Raw genomic sequence first — 15,972 nt, forward strand, 5'->3', positions numbered from 1 at the left:
CTCGCTCTGTTGCCCAGGCTGGAGTGCAGTGCAGCGATCTCGGCTCACTGCAACTTCCGCCCCCCGGGTGTTGAAAATTCGCGCTTTGTGCCAGGCGCAGTGGATCACGCCTGTAATCCCAGCACTTTGGGAGGCTGAGGAGGGTGGATCACGAGGTCAAGAGATCGAGACCATCCTCATCAACATGGTGAAACCTCGTCTCTACTAAAAGTACAAAAAATTAGCTGGGCATGGTGGCACGTGCCTGTAATCCCAGCTACTCAGGAGGCTGAGGCAGGAGAATTGCTTGAACCCAGGAGGCGGAGGTTGTGGTGAGCCGAGATCGCGCCATTGCACTCTAGCCTGGGTAACAAGAGTGAAACTCCGCCTCAAAAAAAAAAAAAAAAAAGAAAAAAGAAAAAGAAAAAGAAAATTCCCACTTTGAATGAAGAGACCCCCCCAGACAGGCTTTGTGTGGGCAATGCAGCTGTTTATTCACCTGGGTGCAGGTCGGCTATGACTGAAAAGAGCGTTAGCAAAGGGCAGTGGGATGGGAGTTGGTTTTACAGGTTTGGGGCGGGCAGTGGAAAGTCACAGAGTAAGATCAGTTACAGAGGTGGGGTAGGGGCAAGGAGTGTACATGACCACAAGTTCAGTTACAGTGGCGGCTGGGGGTGAGGCAGAAGAGCAGTTAAGATGACAGGATGGGTGAGAGGCATTCACATTATCATAAGAACAGTTGAGATGGCAGGGTTAGGTGAGGGGCTTGTCTGGGGAAGCTCCGCTGGGCACTCAGAGACAATGACAAATGCAGGTGGGGGGGTGGGAGACGATCAGCCCAGGCCGGCAGGACTTCAGGCTTGCACATGGAGACCTGACATACCTGTCTTTTTATATGTAGAGAGAAAGAATTAGAGAGGAGGGGGTGAGCAGACGTGCCTGACAAGGGACTGCAGGGGCACATAAAATATATTTTTTTGAGCGGGGGAGACAGGCTGGAAATGGGAACAGGACAGGTGTGCAAATAAGGAAGGTCTGGACAATACGTTCTGCCTTACGAATGCTTAAGCTGCTGGGGGACTTAGAGGCACTGCGCAGTTCTGTGGGTCATCCAGAGCAGCATCTGCCAAATTGTGATCGCCTGGATGCAGTTTTGTATGAATTGGGAGACTAAACAGAAGATATAGGGTCTGAACAGGAGAAGAAGAAAGATGGGTTTAAAGGAGTAAGGATTGGGAGGAGCCATGACTCCAGTTAGGCAGTGTCCAGCCCATCCAGCCAGGTCCAGAATAACCATTTGCCTGATTCGTGCGCTTTTGGGTTCTGTCTCTTCATTTATTGATGGCATTAAATACGAGGCCAGGCTGCTTTACATAAAAACAACATTTTTTCTGGAGCTTTGGACCCAAAAGCGAAGGGAAACAGCAAGGGCTGCTGCCGTTACAGGGCTTGGTGGAGTAACTGTGGAGGGAGAGCTTTTGTTTTCATAGTGTGTGAGGAAGCGTGCAGTATCTATAAGCAATTGCTCACTTTCATTAACAAAATTGTGTTTGAGAAGAGAACGGGAGCCAGATGAAGAGTGAAATGTCAGCTGTAATTGCCTGGAGGAAACGTGTAAACCGGCAACTTAAAGAAAAGCAGGGCATGTAAAGGTAAATGAGTGCCGTGAATTTGGGCTCCGTTAGGAATAACAGAAACAGACATTTTGAGGTGTGGTTTAAGCAGTAGGGGCGACTGCTTAAAGCTGGAGAAGGCCAGGGGCTGAAGGTAAGTGTGTTGAGGTGTAAAGACAAAACTTTGGAGGGGGTGACAGCTAGAGGGTAAGTGGGGCGGAGTCTGTGATTTTGAGGGATTCTAAGAGTATCAGGGCAGCAGCTGTTGCTGCACGTTGTCATGAGGACCTGCCCAGGGCTGTGAGGTTAAGTTGTTTGGATAAAAGGGCTTCAGGCCATAGGCCTGGCTCCTACGTGAGAATCCTGACCACACAGCCCTGGACTTTAGCAGTATAGAATGAAAAATTGTTGAGACAGGTTGGGGAGAGCTAGGGAGGGAGCTGCTTTTAGAGCTGTTTTTTAAGGAGCAAAAGGAGGGTGAGGAAAGGATTTAGGATTAATAGGGTTGGATAAGTTTTCTTTAGTGAGTTTATACAATAGCTTAGTTAGAATAGCAAAACCTGGTATCCTGAGGTGAAGTAGCAACCACACCCAGGCAGGAGATAAGCTGTTGTTTGGTGGAGGGGGTTGGGGTTTGGGAAATTTACTGGATGAGGTTAGCAGGGGGAGCGCCTGTATGCTGGTGAAGGATTAGAACAGATGGGAAGAAATTTGGGCTTTGGAAGAGGATACGTGATGCCCCTTTGAGTACAGATGCTGAAGAAGCAGGAGGGTGAATTAAAAGGCCATGTTTCAATAGACAGGTGATAACAGGCTTTACTTTTAAAGGCTGTGGTGGAATGGGGTACGGTGCTGGGCAGGGTAAGAGCGGTTAGGTTCTAAGAGGATGAGGAGGGGTGAGTGACTTGTAGCAGTGGATGGGAAGGTGGTGTTTTACATCATAGGCTTAAGGTTGGGGGACATAAGGGGAGCTATTGAGGGAGGTATGGGTTTGGGGAGCAGGGCAGCAATGAGGCGTGGCTGTAGCCCAGGAACAGTCAAGGAGGCAGACAATTTTTCTAGGATATCCCAGCCTAAGAAGGGAACTGGACAGGTGGGGCTGATTAGGAAAGAACGTGGAAGGGAGTGCTGGCCTGATTGACACCAGATGTGGGGAGTTTTGAGAGGCCTGGAAGCCTGGTGGTCAATTCCCACAACAGCATGGCAGCCAAGGAGCCAGGTCCTTGAAAAGAAGGCAGCGTGGGGTGGATGCCTCCGTGCTGATTAAGAAGGGGATGGACTTGCCCTCCACGTAAGAGTTACCTGAAGTTTGGCATCTGTGAAGGTCCAGGGGGCTTCCGAGATGGTCGGGCAGCGTCAGTCTTTAGCCACCAAGCCGAGGGTTGGAGCTTCAGGAGCTCTGGGAGCAGTGACCTGAGTTGGACAGTCGACTTTCTGTGGGGGCCCCGCACAGACGGGGCAGGGCTCAGGAGGAGTCCCAGGCTGCGGGCATTCCTTAGCCCAGTGGCCAGGTTTCCGACACGTGAAGCAAGGTCCGGGGGGTCGGCTGGAGCCGCTGCAGTCTGGGTGCTCTGAAGTCTCTGAGCTGGTGGCGTGGCTGGGGTTTGTCTTACGGAGGAGGCACCATCTACAGTTCTGAGATGTGCAGCCGGGCAGATTTCTCCCTGTTATTGAACACCTTGAAGGTAAGGTTGCCTAATTTCTGTTGCAGGGTTTGAGGGCCAGATTTTAATTTTTGTACCTTTTTGTAATGTTGGGGTTGACTGGGTGATAAAATGCACATCAAGCGTTTTTTAGGGGTGAGAGTGGAAGTAAGGATGGCATTTAAGTCACTCCAGGTGAGATTATAGGACTGGGTGAAGTACTGGAGGATCTGATGAAAAGGAGCATAACCGGTGTCCGATTTGGGAAAAGTCAGATAAAGGGAAGGAACGTCACCCTAACTGTGCCTTTGGCTCCAGCCACCTCTGGAAGGGGGATTGTCGGGCAGGGGTGCAGGAGGCAGCCGCAGGACTAACTAAGCCGGGCCACATACGAGGTGGGGAGGTGACAGGAGGGGCATGAGGAGGCGGGTTGTGGGCAGAGGAAGAGGAGGAAGGCTCTGGGGTGGGGTTAGGTCCTGGATGAGGGCCTGGTTCACAGGCGGGAAGGAGAAAGGTCGGAAGGTTGATGGACAGGGAGGATTCTGGCTAACCCATGGAGGAAGGAGGGGCAGATGGAAGCCAAGAGAAGGAGTAGAGATTAGGGAGGGATTGATGTGTAAAAAAAAAAAACGCCTGGATGTAGGGAATTTCCGACCATTTGCCCATGTTGTGACAAAAATTGTCTTAATTTCATAAAATAGAGGTGAAAGGTGCCAATTTTTTGCCAGTTGGAGCCATTGTTTCACTTGTATTGCGACCATGCAGTGGCCCAGTAAAGAGAATTCAGTGTTTACAGAGACGTTTGGGTTTTAAGTTATGGGACAGTTGGAGAGGTTTAAGATTCTTTAGAACACAGGCCAGTGGAGAGGAGGGAGGGATAGAGGATGGACGATTGCCCAGGGTTCTGGAAAGACAGCAGAGACAAGGAGAACAGGCACGCATCCCAGCCACTCAACAGGCATCCCTCGGTGAGCCTGCGTTGAACCTCGTCGTTGGTGACCAGTCAAAGAGAGCGTCCTGTATGTTAGCTGCCACCAATATCAGCTCTGAGCCTGGTGGGCGAGTGACTAGGGTGAACGTCTCCACCATAGCCCAACCCCTGGGGAACCTGGGTCTCCAAATCCATGACCTACACAGGGTTTTTCGGGTCCCGAACCTCACGGAAGAACCTGGTTTACCTGATTTTCCTTGTGTTTGTGGTGGAAAAATGATGAAACTGGAAGGGGGAGGAAGTGGAAAGGAAAAGATAAAAGAATGAGAAAGCAAATAATGAGACTGCTTACCGAAACAGCCGGTGGTGTGTGTGTGGGCTGGTCTGATGACCCGGGTCGGTAGGTCGATCTCTTCATAGAGGGAGCACAAGAGCAGGGGGGGGGGGGTTTGGTCTCCTGTAGGAGTTCCCCCATCCCGGGTTTTCGTACCAAAATGTTGAAAATTCGCTCTTTGAATGAAGAGACCCCCCAGACAGGCCTTGTGTGGGCAACGTGGCTGTTTACTCACCTGGGTACAGGTCGGCTAAGGTGGAAAAGGGCGTTAGCAAAGGGCAGTGGGATAGGGGTTGGCGGGCAGTGGAAAGTCACAGAGTAAGATCAGTTACAGCGGTGGGTAGGGGCAAGGAGTGTACATGACCCCAAGTTCAGTTACAGTGGCGGCTGGGGTTAGGCAGAAGAGCAGTTAAGATGACAGGACGGGTGAGGGGCATTCACATTCATAAGAACAGTTGAGATGGCAGGGTTGGGTGAGGGGCTTGTCTGGAGAACCTCCGCTGGGCACTCAGGGACGATGGCGAACGTGGGGGCCAGGGGTTGGGAGATGATCAGGAGGCAAGCAGGACTTCAGACTTTGAGGCTCCAGGCTTGAATATGGAGACCTGACACCGGGTTCAAGCAATTTCCTGCCTCAGTCTCCCGAATAGCTGGGATTATAGTTGCCCGCCACCACGCCTGGCTAATTTTTGTGTTTTTAGTAGAGACAGGGTTTCTCCATGTTGGCCAGGCTGGTCTTGAACTCCTGACCTCATAATCCACTGCCTCGGTCTCCCAAAGTGCTGGGATTACAGGTGTGAGCCACTGTGCCTGACCACCTCATAGTCTTTGTCTGAAATACAGGGGCAGAAGTATTCTTCCCAGGGCGGTCCCGGGTCCAGTGAGACGAGTTATCAGGTCTCTTAGCAGAGTGAACTTGGACAAGGGAGAGGCTCCACAGCTGTCCTCTTTCCACAGTTGCTCAGAGCGATTGTGAGTGAGACTGGAAAGTAGCCCAGGTGGGAGAGTGGCCATGTGCAGGGAGGAGGTGACCTGGTGAGAGACCCAAGCATCTAAGATCACCTCCCCCTCGACTTCCACACTGCATTTCAATAGAAGTAAAGGCTGGCCGACGGGCGCCACCTTATAGATCGCAGGCATGGCGTGGGGGAATCTTTCCGGAGGTGTTGTTTTAACTTAAATGAGTTCAAGCCCCCACCCCACACCTACTCCATGGACCAAGATCCTTTCCCATGTAATTTCTAGAATGGTCACCCCAAGACCCTTTCATGTGTCATAACTGGAGTTGTCAGCCTCTGTAAAGCCGGGCTTCTGATTGTTAGAGGAGCTTGGCCACCAGGCAGTTACGCCGCCTTGCTCCAGCGCGCCCTCTGCTGGTGGCCAGGGCACTTCAGGGCCCTCGCGCTCACAGCGCTGGCCGAGGCCGTGCGCCCTCTGGTGGCCGTCCTTCTGCACCACTTGAAGTCGGCGCGCAGAGTGTTCAGCGCCCTCGTTCTGGAAATGGAAACTGACAGGAAGCCCACTAGCCCCTGTGTTTCCAAAAAGGAAGAAGGGACAATTAACTGGAAACCATAGGAATGAGATAAACATGGATGCACGTTTTACAACTGATGGAAAAATTCACTCAACATAGTCTTTGCACTTAAAATGCAAAACTGTCAGAGGCATCTTAACCGTAGTGACTTTATTTTAAATAAAAGCTTTAGAAAAAGCTAAATCTGGGCAGGGTGCAGGGCTCACGAATGTAATCCCAGAACTCTGGAAGGCCAAGGCGGGAGGATCACTTGAGATCAGGAGTTCAAGACCAGCCTGGGAAAATATTGAGATCCTCATGTCTACAAAAAATATAAAAATTAGCTGGCATGGTGGCTCGTGCCTGTGGTCCAAGATACCCAGGAGGCTGAGGTTGGAGGATTGCTTGAGCTCAGAAGTTTGAGGCCTCAGTGAGCCAGCCATGATCACACCACTGCACTTAAGCCTGGAAGACAGAGTGAGACCCTCTCTCTCTCTCTCTCTCTCTCTCTCTCTCTCACACACACACACACACACACACACACACACACACACACAGGTTAAATCTGTTGGATCATATATTTATGGATTGAGTACCTTTGGTTATAAAATATTTATGGTTGCAGGAACAAGTTAATAACTAAATAAAGACCCAAAACTTATAAAAATATACCAGTACTTTAAGCAAAAAGCATTCTTAATTTAAAAATGAGTTTTAAAGGTAATAGTACACTAATAAATTATTGTTAAAATCAATAGTAACAAAGAAAAGTAGCAATACTAATAGCCTGACACAAACTGATTACAATCCTTCATAAGAGACAACACTATTCTTAATAACCTATATAAACAAATATTAAGTAATTCTGTTTCTACTTTAATGTACTGGGATTACAGGTGTGATTACTTAATGTAAACATTAATGTAAACTTACATTAAGTAATCACACCTGTAATCCCAGTACTTTGGGAGGCCGAGGAGGGCAGATAACCTGAGGCCAGAAGTTGGACATCAGCATGGCCAACATGGCGAAGCGCAGTGGCAGTATCGTAGCCAAGGAGGTTTATCTGAGGTGCGATTATGGCTGATTGAAAACTTTTCCCAATACCCCACCATGACGACTGGAAATATAGTCGGCATTGGCAATTTTTGGAAGTTTCTACAGGAATGGAATTTAAAGAATTAAATAAAAAATTAAAATGGAAAAGTAATACAAAAAGATTAGCTGGACGTGGTGGTGCACACCTGTAATCCACCTACTTGGGAGGTTGAGGCAGGAGAATCCTTAAAACCCAGGAAGCAGAGGTTTTAGTGAGCCAAGATCATGTCATTGTGACAAGAGTAAAACTCCATCTCAAAAAAAATTTTTTTTTCTTTAAAACAGGTGCGTTCCTCCTCTTGCTTTCTCAGGACTCCCTGCTCTGTCACTTAGTAGTGGCTAATAAAACCTTTTAACGTCACTAGACTGTGCGACTTGCCGTAAATTCCATTTCGTGTGAGATCCAAAATCCTGTTGCTGGGGCCTGGGACAAGATCCGTCTTCTGGAGACAAAATTATACTAATTCTTTTCTTTCTTTTGAGACAGAGTCTTGCTCTGTTGCTCAGCCTGGAGCGAAATGATGTGATCTGGGCTCACTGCAGCCTGTGCCTCCCAGGTTCAAGCAATTCTCCTGTTTCAGCCTCTTGAGTAGCTGGGATTACAGGCACCTGCCACCACACTGGCTAGTTTTTGAATTTCTAGTAGAGGCAGGCTTTTCCAATGTTGGCCAGGCCAGTCTCGAACTCCTGACCTCAGGTCATCCACATGCCTCAGCCGCCTAAAGTACTGGGTTTATAGGCATGAGCTACCTTGTCTGGCCGGTGTGTATCCTTGGTGATCACTTGGATATGGAGGGTGGAGGAGGAGGCATGTCACGCAGATATCACTCTTGGATTACCACCTGGGATATTAGGCTCAAGGCTATATTATTGGTTCAAACCCTGAGAGCGCCAGCAAACAGCTTGAGGTGGTGTGGAGCAACATGCTGTTTTCATGAGCGCCTGGGTGCAGACGGGCTGAGGCCTAAAATGGTGTCAGCCCCAAGTGAGGGTGAGGCTGGAGTTTTCTAATCTCCTGTAAATGGGACATGTTCCAGTCTGACGTAACTGCTCTGTGGTACCTAGACAGCCTCTCTCCTGATCTTCAGGGTGTACTTATCATCTGGCCTGTCATCTTCTGGCTTCTGCTTGCTTGCTGACCCAAGCTGCTGGTGCATGTGGTCTTGTACCTTGGGACCAAGCCTGAGGAGGGAGGAGTTATCGCCCCAAGCTTTCAGGCCCCGGGGAGAATCTTTCATTAGGGAGAGTAGGCTGGCTGATTCTTCTTTGTTAGGCACACCTTGGTTTCTCAGGTGCAGTGGGGTGCCTCAAGCTGAAAGCCTGACTCCTTGTATGGACCAGACCCCACGTGGCTGCCAGGCCACTTTGAGGCTGAGAAACAGTTTTATCTGGCCTCTGTCCTGCACATGTTTACGGTACCTTCTCTATGTTGGCAGATCTGGGGGTCCACCAGATAGGATCCTGTGAAGAGATCTCAAAGGTCGTTAGTCCACTGTGTTTATTACATCATTTCCACAATCAAAGATGAATAAAATACGGAGGAGTATTTAGTGATAAGGCTGATGGCGCACCTGTGCTAGGCAGTGTTTTAGTTCCTTGAGACACCAAGGAGTTGAGACAATCCTTTGCCTTAGAGTTTTGCCTCTGTAAGTCCTGCTATCGCGAGCTGTGTGTGTTAAAATGTCTGATTTATCAGGCGGGATCTGGGCTGTCTGTAAGCTTAGGTGAGGGGAGGCTGGTGTTCAGCAAGTAGCCAGTACCCCTCAACATCCCAGTTCTTCTCCACCAATCTTCCAATTCTAGGACTGATGCAGAGGCCCTCAGAGTGACTTAAGAGGGGAAGTAGTCAGTGTGCTCTGTGGCTAGCTTGTTTGGGAGCGTACATTTTAAATCCTCTCCCGACAAAACGTTGGAAACAAGTGGTGTTTCAGCTTGAGTTTCTCACAAATAGCTTGCAGTCGTATAAACCAGAGCATGCATACCACAGGGCAACATGAGGGTCCCTGTACCACCCTTTCTCCCAGCGGCCTAAGTGGGCATTTACACAGAATAATGTGTGCAGCCTCACTGTGTGAAAGTCCAGTGCTTTGTGCTTGGGGTGTCATCAGGGAAGGGACCCTGACTAGGAAGTTTGCCGAGCTGCCGCGGAGGGAAGGAGGGGGCATGCAGTGCTGCTGCATCTGTGTCTTGCTCTGTGACAGGAGGCATGAGATAGCCTTGGTTTCATGAAGACCTTGGGTGTCCCAGCTCACTTCAGCCCTGAGCAGCCTGATGCAGGCGCTGGGCCCTGGTTCTGGAGGTGAGAATATAGCGTGGGCTTCCACTGCATGGCTGGCACAGTGGGCATTCAGGTGCCTGTTTGGGGACTGCTATGGAGTCCTGTGCCAGATGCAGTGGTGCACAGCTAGGAGCCAAGGGTCCCTGCTTTTGCTGGAGAATCTGAGCAGATGTAAAGTGTTAAGGTTAGTGGTAGGGTTAGGGGTTAAGTTTAGGGTTGGTGTTGGGGTTTTGGGGTTGGGGTCAAGGGTCAAGGGTCAGGGCTAAAGAGTAGGATGAGGGATTGGGGTAGGGGTAGGGTTAGGGTCACGGGGTTAGGGTTTAGGGTTAGAGGTTAAGGAGGTGACGTTGAGGATAATAAGCAGATTACTAAAAGCAATTCTGCTTCACTTCAATAACAACCTTCTCCAACTCATTTTTTCTCCATAAACTTATTTTTCCAAGAAGAATCCCAGGCTTCTTAAAGCACCCTGTGATTTTTCACACCTTAAATCTGTGAAATTCTGTTTTCTTCTGCTGTATGCATAGTTCAAACATACAAGGCGAGGCAAAGCCAGATGCCCTCCTGAAGGGACCCGAAAAATTCCTCTCTTTCTCTCTCTGGAATGAAATGAAATCCTCTCTTTCTCTCTCTGGACAAAAATGAATTATCTGGACCATCAGTGCTAACCTTCGAAAGCCAAACCCGTTTGTGAGATCTCCGTTAAAACTACTGTAAACCCAAGTGTTTATATTTATATGATGTTAATTTAGTATTTATATTAATATAAGGGAGAACACTTAAATCTCTCTACGCCACATGTACCTCTGGCTTATTGCCCAGTTAATTGTTGCCTCAGGCGAAAATTTGGTTTCTGTCTCTAATTTTTGTCGGAAAGAATATAACTGATCTCAAAACATCTGCTATTATTTTAGGGACTCTTGCTGCCATCTCCATTCTTCCCTCTTTTCTTGCAATCTGTGTGGAAGTTCTTTAACGTGAACATTTTGACCACCTTCACGCTCCCATGTCCACTGTCAGCACATTCAGACTTACTCAGCCAAGGCTGTCATCTTAGGCCAGGGATTTTTTAGGGATCTTTATTTTGTATGATACGGTTGGCACTCCTTTGACTCACTGTATCACCCTAGAGTTCTTTTCATTTTAGGAACCCAAGAGGGCCGAAAAAGAAGTAGGTGAGCAATTTAACCTTCTGAGTGGGGAGAGAGTCCCGTTGTGTTAAGCAGCATTGCAGAGCATCGTATGTAGTAATCTAGCAGATGAGTCACCTGGCTGCTGAGCAAACATGCTCGCTTGCTGCTGTGAGCTCAGACTCTCTCATCATTAGTCTTTTCTATCTCTGGAGGGAATTATAAGGGCCACTTACTAACCCTTAAGTCAGAGAGAGTTAAAGGTGTTTCCCCAAAACACTGAGGACAGAATGAAAGGTGAGGAGTGTTAGCCACAGCTCAGAAGTGCAGGAAAGTCTCTGGATGTGGGTTGTTGGAGAAATGCAGGTCTTTTTTCTTTTGGAAGTCTCCCTAGAATGGGGTCAAGGACTCTGCCCATTCTAGGATGAATAATTGGTATATTAGACACCCTCAGATATTTATCCCAAGCCTTCATTTAGGGATCTTAATGAGTTTGTTCAGCCATCACAGTCTCAAATGCTAAGTAGGACATTGGAATCTCTCCACAGTCCAAATTAGCACTGTCTTTTAAAGTTGAGTTTCTCATTATTCTCACTTGACATACCTTACGTATCCCACACGCATGCTAATAACACATCGTGCTCACTGTTACCTTTGCAACAAGACTTGAACTTTACTTAGCCTGGAGGAGTGCACTTCACATGTCCAGACTCAGTTCTGACTTATTCTTCAGCCCTGCATCAGTCAGTGGGGGCTAGGTTAAACCACGGTGACAAACAATCTCCAAGTTTCAGTGGCTGAAAAATCTTCTTCCTCATTTATTTGTATCTTATCGTGGGTCAGGTGAGAGGTCGCTCTGTGCTGTGTCGTCCTAACACAGGAATCGAGGCTGAAGGAGAAACCATCAATAAGATCCCCATTGCTCTAGAAAAGACAAAAAGCATGCTGGGTAGAACTGTTTCTTGGAGATTTCTCCTGAAAAAGTCACATATTATTTCTACTCACCTCCAATGGCAAAAAAAAAAAAAAAAAAAAGAAGAAGTCACATGGCCATGCAACCATTTAAGTAGGTGGGATGGAGCAGTCAGAATGCATTCATAAAAAATGAACTGAAAATATGTGGAGAACAGCGCCAATGACTATTGTGAATGCCAGAATGCATTCCTGACAACCCAGTGCTGCTACCCTTCACACTTCTTCTGTCTTGCAAAGTGTTAGAACTTCTTATCTGAAGCCACACCACTCAGAGGGACTGCAGAATACATAATGACATCTCCTTTAGGATGTCCTTAGAGAATTCAAGGAAAAGAAGTTACATAATCAAAAAGTGCTTTTGGGTACAGCTGTTTGGCACTAGAGGGTAAGATTAGAGATAGAGTGTAGTGATAATAATAGGGTTAGAATTGGGTTCTGGGTCAGGGTCAGGGCTGGAAGTATGGTTAGAGGTGGGGGTCACGGTCAGGGTCAAGATAAAAGTCAGGGTCAAAGTTAGGGTCAGAATTATAGACCAGGGTATGGATCAGGGTTTAGGGTCAGGGTAAAAGTCTAGGGATGAGGTTAGGATTAGAAGCAGAGCTTTGTTCTCCTCAGGACCCACCTGAGGAGAGGCCATGTCTTTGGAGCACCTGGTAGCTTGTCCACAGTGAAGACCAAAGTTTTGTTCTCCTCAAGTCTGACCTGGGGAGATGTGGCTGCAGGCCACGTGAGGAAGGTGAGGCAAAAGCTTCCTGTCTGCTCCCTGTGTGCAGAGGAAGGAACTCTGACACTGGCTTTACTTCCACACATTATATTCTACAAATCTTGTTTTCAGAAACATCTCTTGCCTGAGGCTTTGGCTGCTCATCATCTTAGCGTGCCCTAACATATTGTAAGATTTGGGTTTGTTTTTGGGGTGAGGTCTACATATAGAGAAAGGAGAAATGCTTAGAGCCACCATCAGGAGAGCTGGGACGAAAGCTGGGGATGGGCAGGTGCTTTCAAGTCACCCCAATCCTGAGGCTGGAGGAAACATGTCCACCCTCTGTAAACACTTTTATTCATGTTTTAATTACTCATTTTTCTTACAGCATTAAAGTAGTCAAAACAGGCATATTAAATAATAAAATGTAGGCATATGAAAACTTGCAACATGATTTAAGTTTAAATATATTATTTGTACCTCAACATTTTTATTTTATTTTTTTATTTTTTATTTTTTATTTTTTTGAGATGGAGTTTCGCTTTTGTTACCCAGGCTGGAGTGCAATGGCACGATCTCGGCTCACCGCAACCTCCGCCTCCTGGGCTCAGGCAATTCTCCTGCCTCAGCCTCCAAAGTAGCTGGTATGTCAGGCACACACCACCACGCCCTAGTTTTTTGTATTTTTAGTAGAAACGGGGTTTCACCATGTTGACCAGGATGGTCTCAATCTCTTGACCTCATGATCCACCCGCCTCGGCCTCCCAAAGTGCTGGGATTACAGGCTTGAGCCACCGCGCCCAGCAACATTTTTATTTTGTTGAGAAAGTCTAAAGTTAATTGGCAGTATAGTTTTAATAGTAGATAGAATAATGTGTGTTTTACAAACATTAACATCCTACATTACATGTATGAACCCCAAAAATCTCAGACAGGTCTTAGATTTTTTAGGGAGTTAATTTTGCCAAGTTTGAGGATCCCCACCCCCGTGATGTATCTTCATGAGGTTCTGACAACATGTGCCCCAGGTAGTAGGAGCACAGCTTGGTTTTATACATTTCAGGGAGACATGAGACTTCAATCATTATGTGTAAAATGTACATTGGTTCAGTCCAGAAAGGTGAGACAACTTGAAGAGAAGGCCAGACAGGGAGCTTCCAGATCATAGGTAGATAACGATGAATGGTTTCATTCTTTTGAGTTGCTGATTACCCTTTCCAAATGAGGCAATCAGATATGCATTTATGTAGGTGATCGGATGGGTGACTTTGGATAGAAGGGGAGGCAGGTTTGCCCTAAGCAGTCCCCAGCTTGACTTTTCCCCTTAGCGTAGTGATTTTGGGTCCCCAAGATTTATTTTCTTTTCATAAGGTCAAACATGTTTTCCTATGAGCATTAATTATTCATTGTGTATTTTATTACACAAATAAGGCAGAGATTTAAAAAAAAAGTATCAACTTCATGACTAGCTAAATAGAATTACATAGAAGTTCAACTAAATTTGGAAACATTCCAGAGTTTGGGTTTCCAATAATTCTTTGTGATTATTTTAAATGTAAAGTATTTTTTTCCCCATAAAACATAGAAGCATCTAAAATCACCCATAGGGTGTCCTGCCAATTTTGTTTCTCTAGTTTCCTCATTTTCTGCAAAGCCCTATTGAGGAAATTGACTTTGAGTATCCTTTTAAACTTTTCTGTTTTAGGAAGTGTTGCGGTGAGACATTGAATTATCATGGTCATAAGTTCGGTTCACATTCTTTTTTTCTTTAAATATTTTTTCCCAGTGGCCAATATTTGATTCTCGTGTATTATGGCTAAAAGGTAGACACTGAAAAAAACAGACAAGAAATATTTGGAATAAGTGATCCAGTCACAATGAGTCAATCAGCCATTGGAACATATTTTTACAAAGTCACTCTTGTTAAAATATCCATGAATTGAAATAGAATCTGTAAGGTTATTATTTTTTTTTCTGGTCTAAGGTGAACAGCATTTTAGAGAATGAACCCAGGACATATCCACAGCACAAGAAAAAAATGTGAAAAATAAGTTTACACATATGTAAAGCCATACTCAAGGAGTGAGGCGTTAGTTCCACCTTCTTGATGGCTGAGTGTCTACATTAAGTATTTGGAATTCTTTTGCAAAGGAGATTTCTATTCAATTCCATTAGCTTATTCACCTACACATACAAATGGAGGCACATAGATAATTACTTGAAGCTTTAGTTAGTATTAAACACTGCAGCATTATGTTGAACAGTTCATTCCTGTGTTGGCCAGCGGTAGCTCTTTTTATTGGCTCCAATTTTCCTTTGACATATTTCAATTTTTTTTTAGTAATTACTTACTTCTGATACTTCAAGATTATCCTGGCTCATATATTTACTGTCCCAGTTCTAGTATCACACATTTCTTCAATGATCCTGATTCCTTTCAGAATGGTAGGAAAACTTGTATCTGGCTGCTGAGTGAGCACATTGTGTCTTGTCTCTCATTAGCAATGCTAGGAAGTATGTGTGTGTATGTCACCTACCTATACACACCTAGTTAGGAAGGTTTTGATGTGGAACTGTAGGTATCTGTATTAAACTAAACACAAGTTTATGTTGATGTCTTCACCTCTGATCTACTATCGCATGACTCTACCCTTCTCCCCTTGCTAATTTATAACCTCCCACTTCAACAGTGAGGGACCTGGTTCCTACTATCTGCAACTTATATAACTCATTGTTTGATTCCAGATACAGATACTGTGGTTTTACAATTGTTCACCATTATCCCTGTTGGAAAGAACTTTATAAAATGGAATCCAATGATGAAGTATATTTATTTTCCTTCAGCCTGCAGATTCTGTTCATTGTTAAAGAGACTTAGGTCAGCACCGTTTTTGCTACACCTTCAGAGAATTGTTTCCCACATTTGCATCTTAGTCCATTTTGTGCTTCTGTAACACAATACCTGAGGCAGGGTATTTTTTTTTTTTTTTTTTTTTTTTGAGACGGAGTTTCACTCTCTTTACCCAGGCTGGAGTGCAATGGCATGATCTCGGCTCACCGTGACCTGCGCCTCCTGGGTTCAGGCAATTCTCCTGCCTCAGCCTCCTGAGTAGCTGGGACTACAGGCACACGCCACCATGCCCAGCTAATGTTTTGTATTTTTATTAGAGACGGAGTTTCACCATGTTGACCAGGATGGTCTCGATCTCTTGACCTTGTGATCCACCTGCCTCAGCCTCCCAAAGTGCTGGGATTACAGGCTTCAGCCACCGTGCCCAGAGGCAGGGTAATTTGTAAGTAAAGAAGGTTCATTTGGCTCACAATATTGGTGGCTGTAATGTCCGAGATTGGGCAGTTGCATCTGGTGGGGCCTCAGTCTTTTTCGCCTCATGGTGGAAGGTGGAAGGGGAGCAAGTGGTGCACCAGAGATCACAGCAAGAGTGAAAGCAGGAGGGAAGCCAAGGAAGCAAGACTCTTTTTGATTATCCACTCTTGCAGGAATTAATCCATTCCTGTGAGAGCAGACAGAACTCACCCCCATGGGAGGCCATTAAGCTATTCATGAGGGATTGATCTCCATAATCCAAACACCTTCCACTAGGCCCCACCTCCCCACACTGCCACCTTGGAGGTCAAATTTCAACATGAGTTTTTATAGGGACAAACCACATCCAAACCATTGTAATTTGTAACATAGTTAAATTATTTTTCACATTATGGATTCTGTGCTGGGATACTTCACATCCTGAATAATATTTTTTAATTTGAATAGAGT

The 15,972-nt window shown here is 46.2% G+C and overlaps 1 non-coding gene across 1 annotated transcript; it reads left to right on the plus strand.

The window, feature by feature from the left end:
• Positions 1-7,039: 7,039 nt before the first annotated feature.
• LOC141584970 (U4 spliceosomal RNA) lies at positions 7,040-7,180 on the plus strand. The gene has a single exon (XR_012518254.1). It is a non-coding gene; the product is annotated as a U4 spliceosomal RNA (small nuclear RNA).
• Positions 7,181-15,972: the final 8,792 nt, after the last annotated feature.

The sequence above is a fragment of the Saimiri boliviensis genome, chromosome 6, assembly GCF_048565385.1.
Source record: "Saimiri boliviensis isolate mSaiBol1 chromosome 6, mSaiBol1.pri, whole genome shotgun sequence".
Classification (NCBI taxonomy): domain Eukaryota; kingdom Metazoa; phylum Chordata; class Mammalia; order Primates; family Cebidae; genus Saimiri; species Saimiri boliviensis.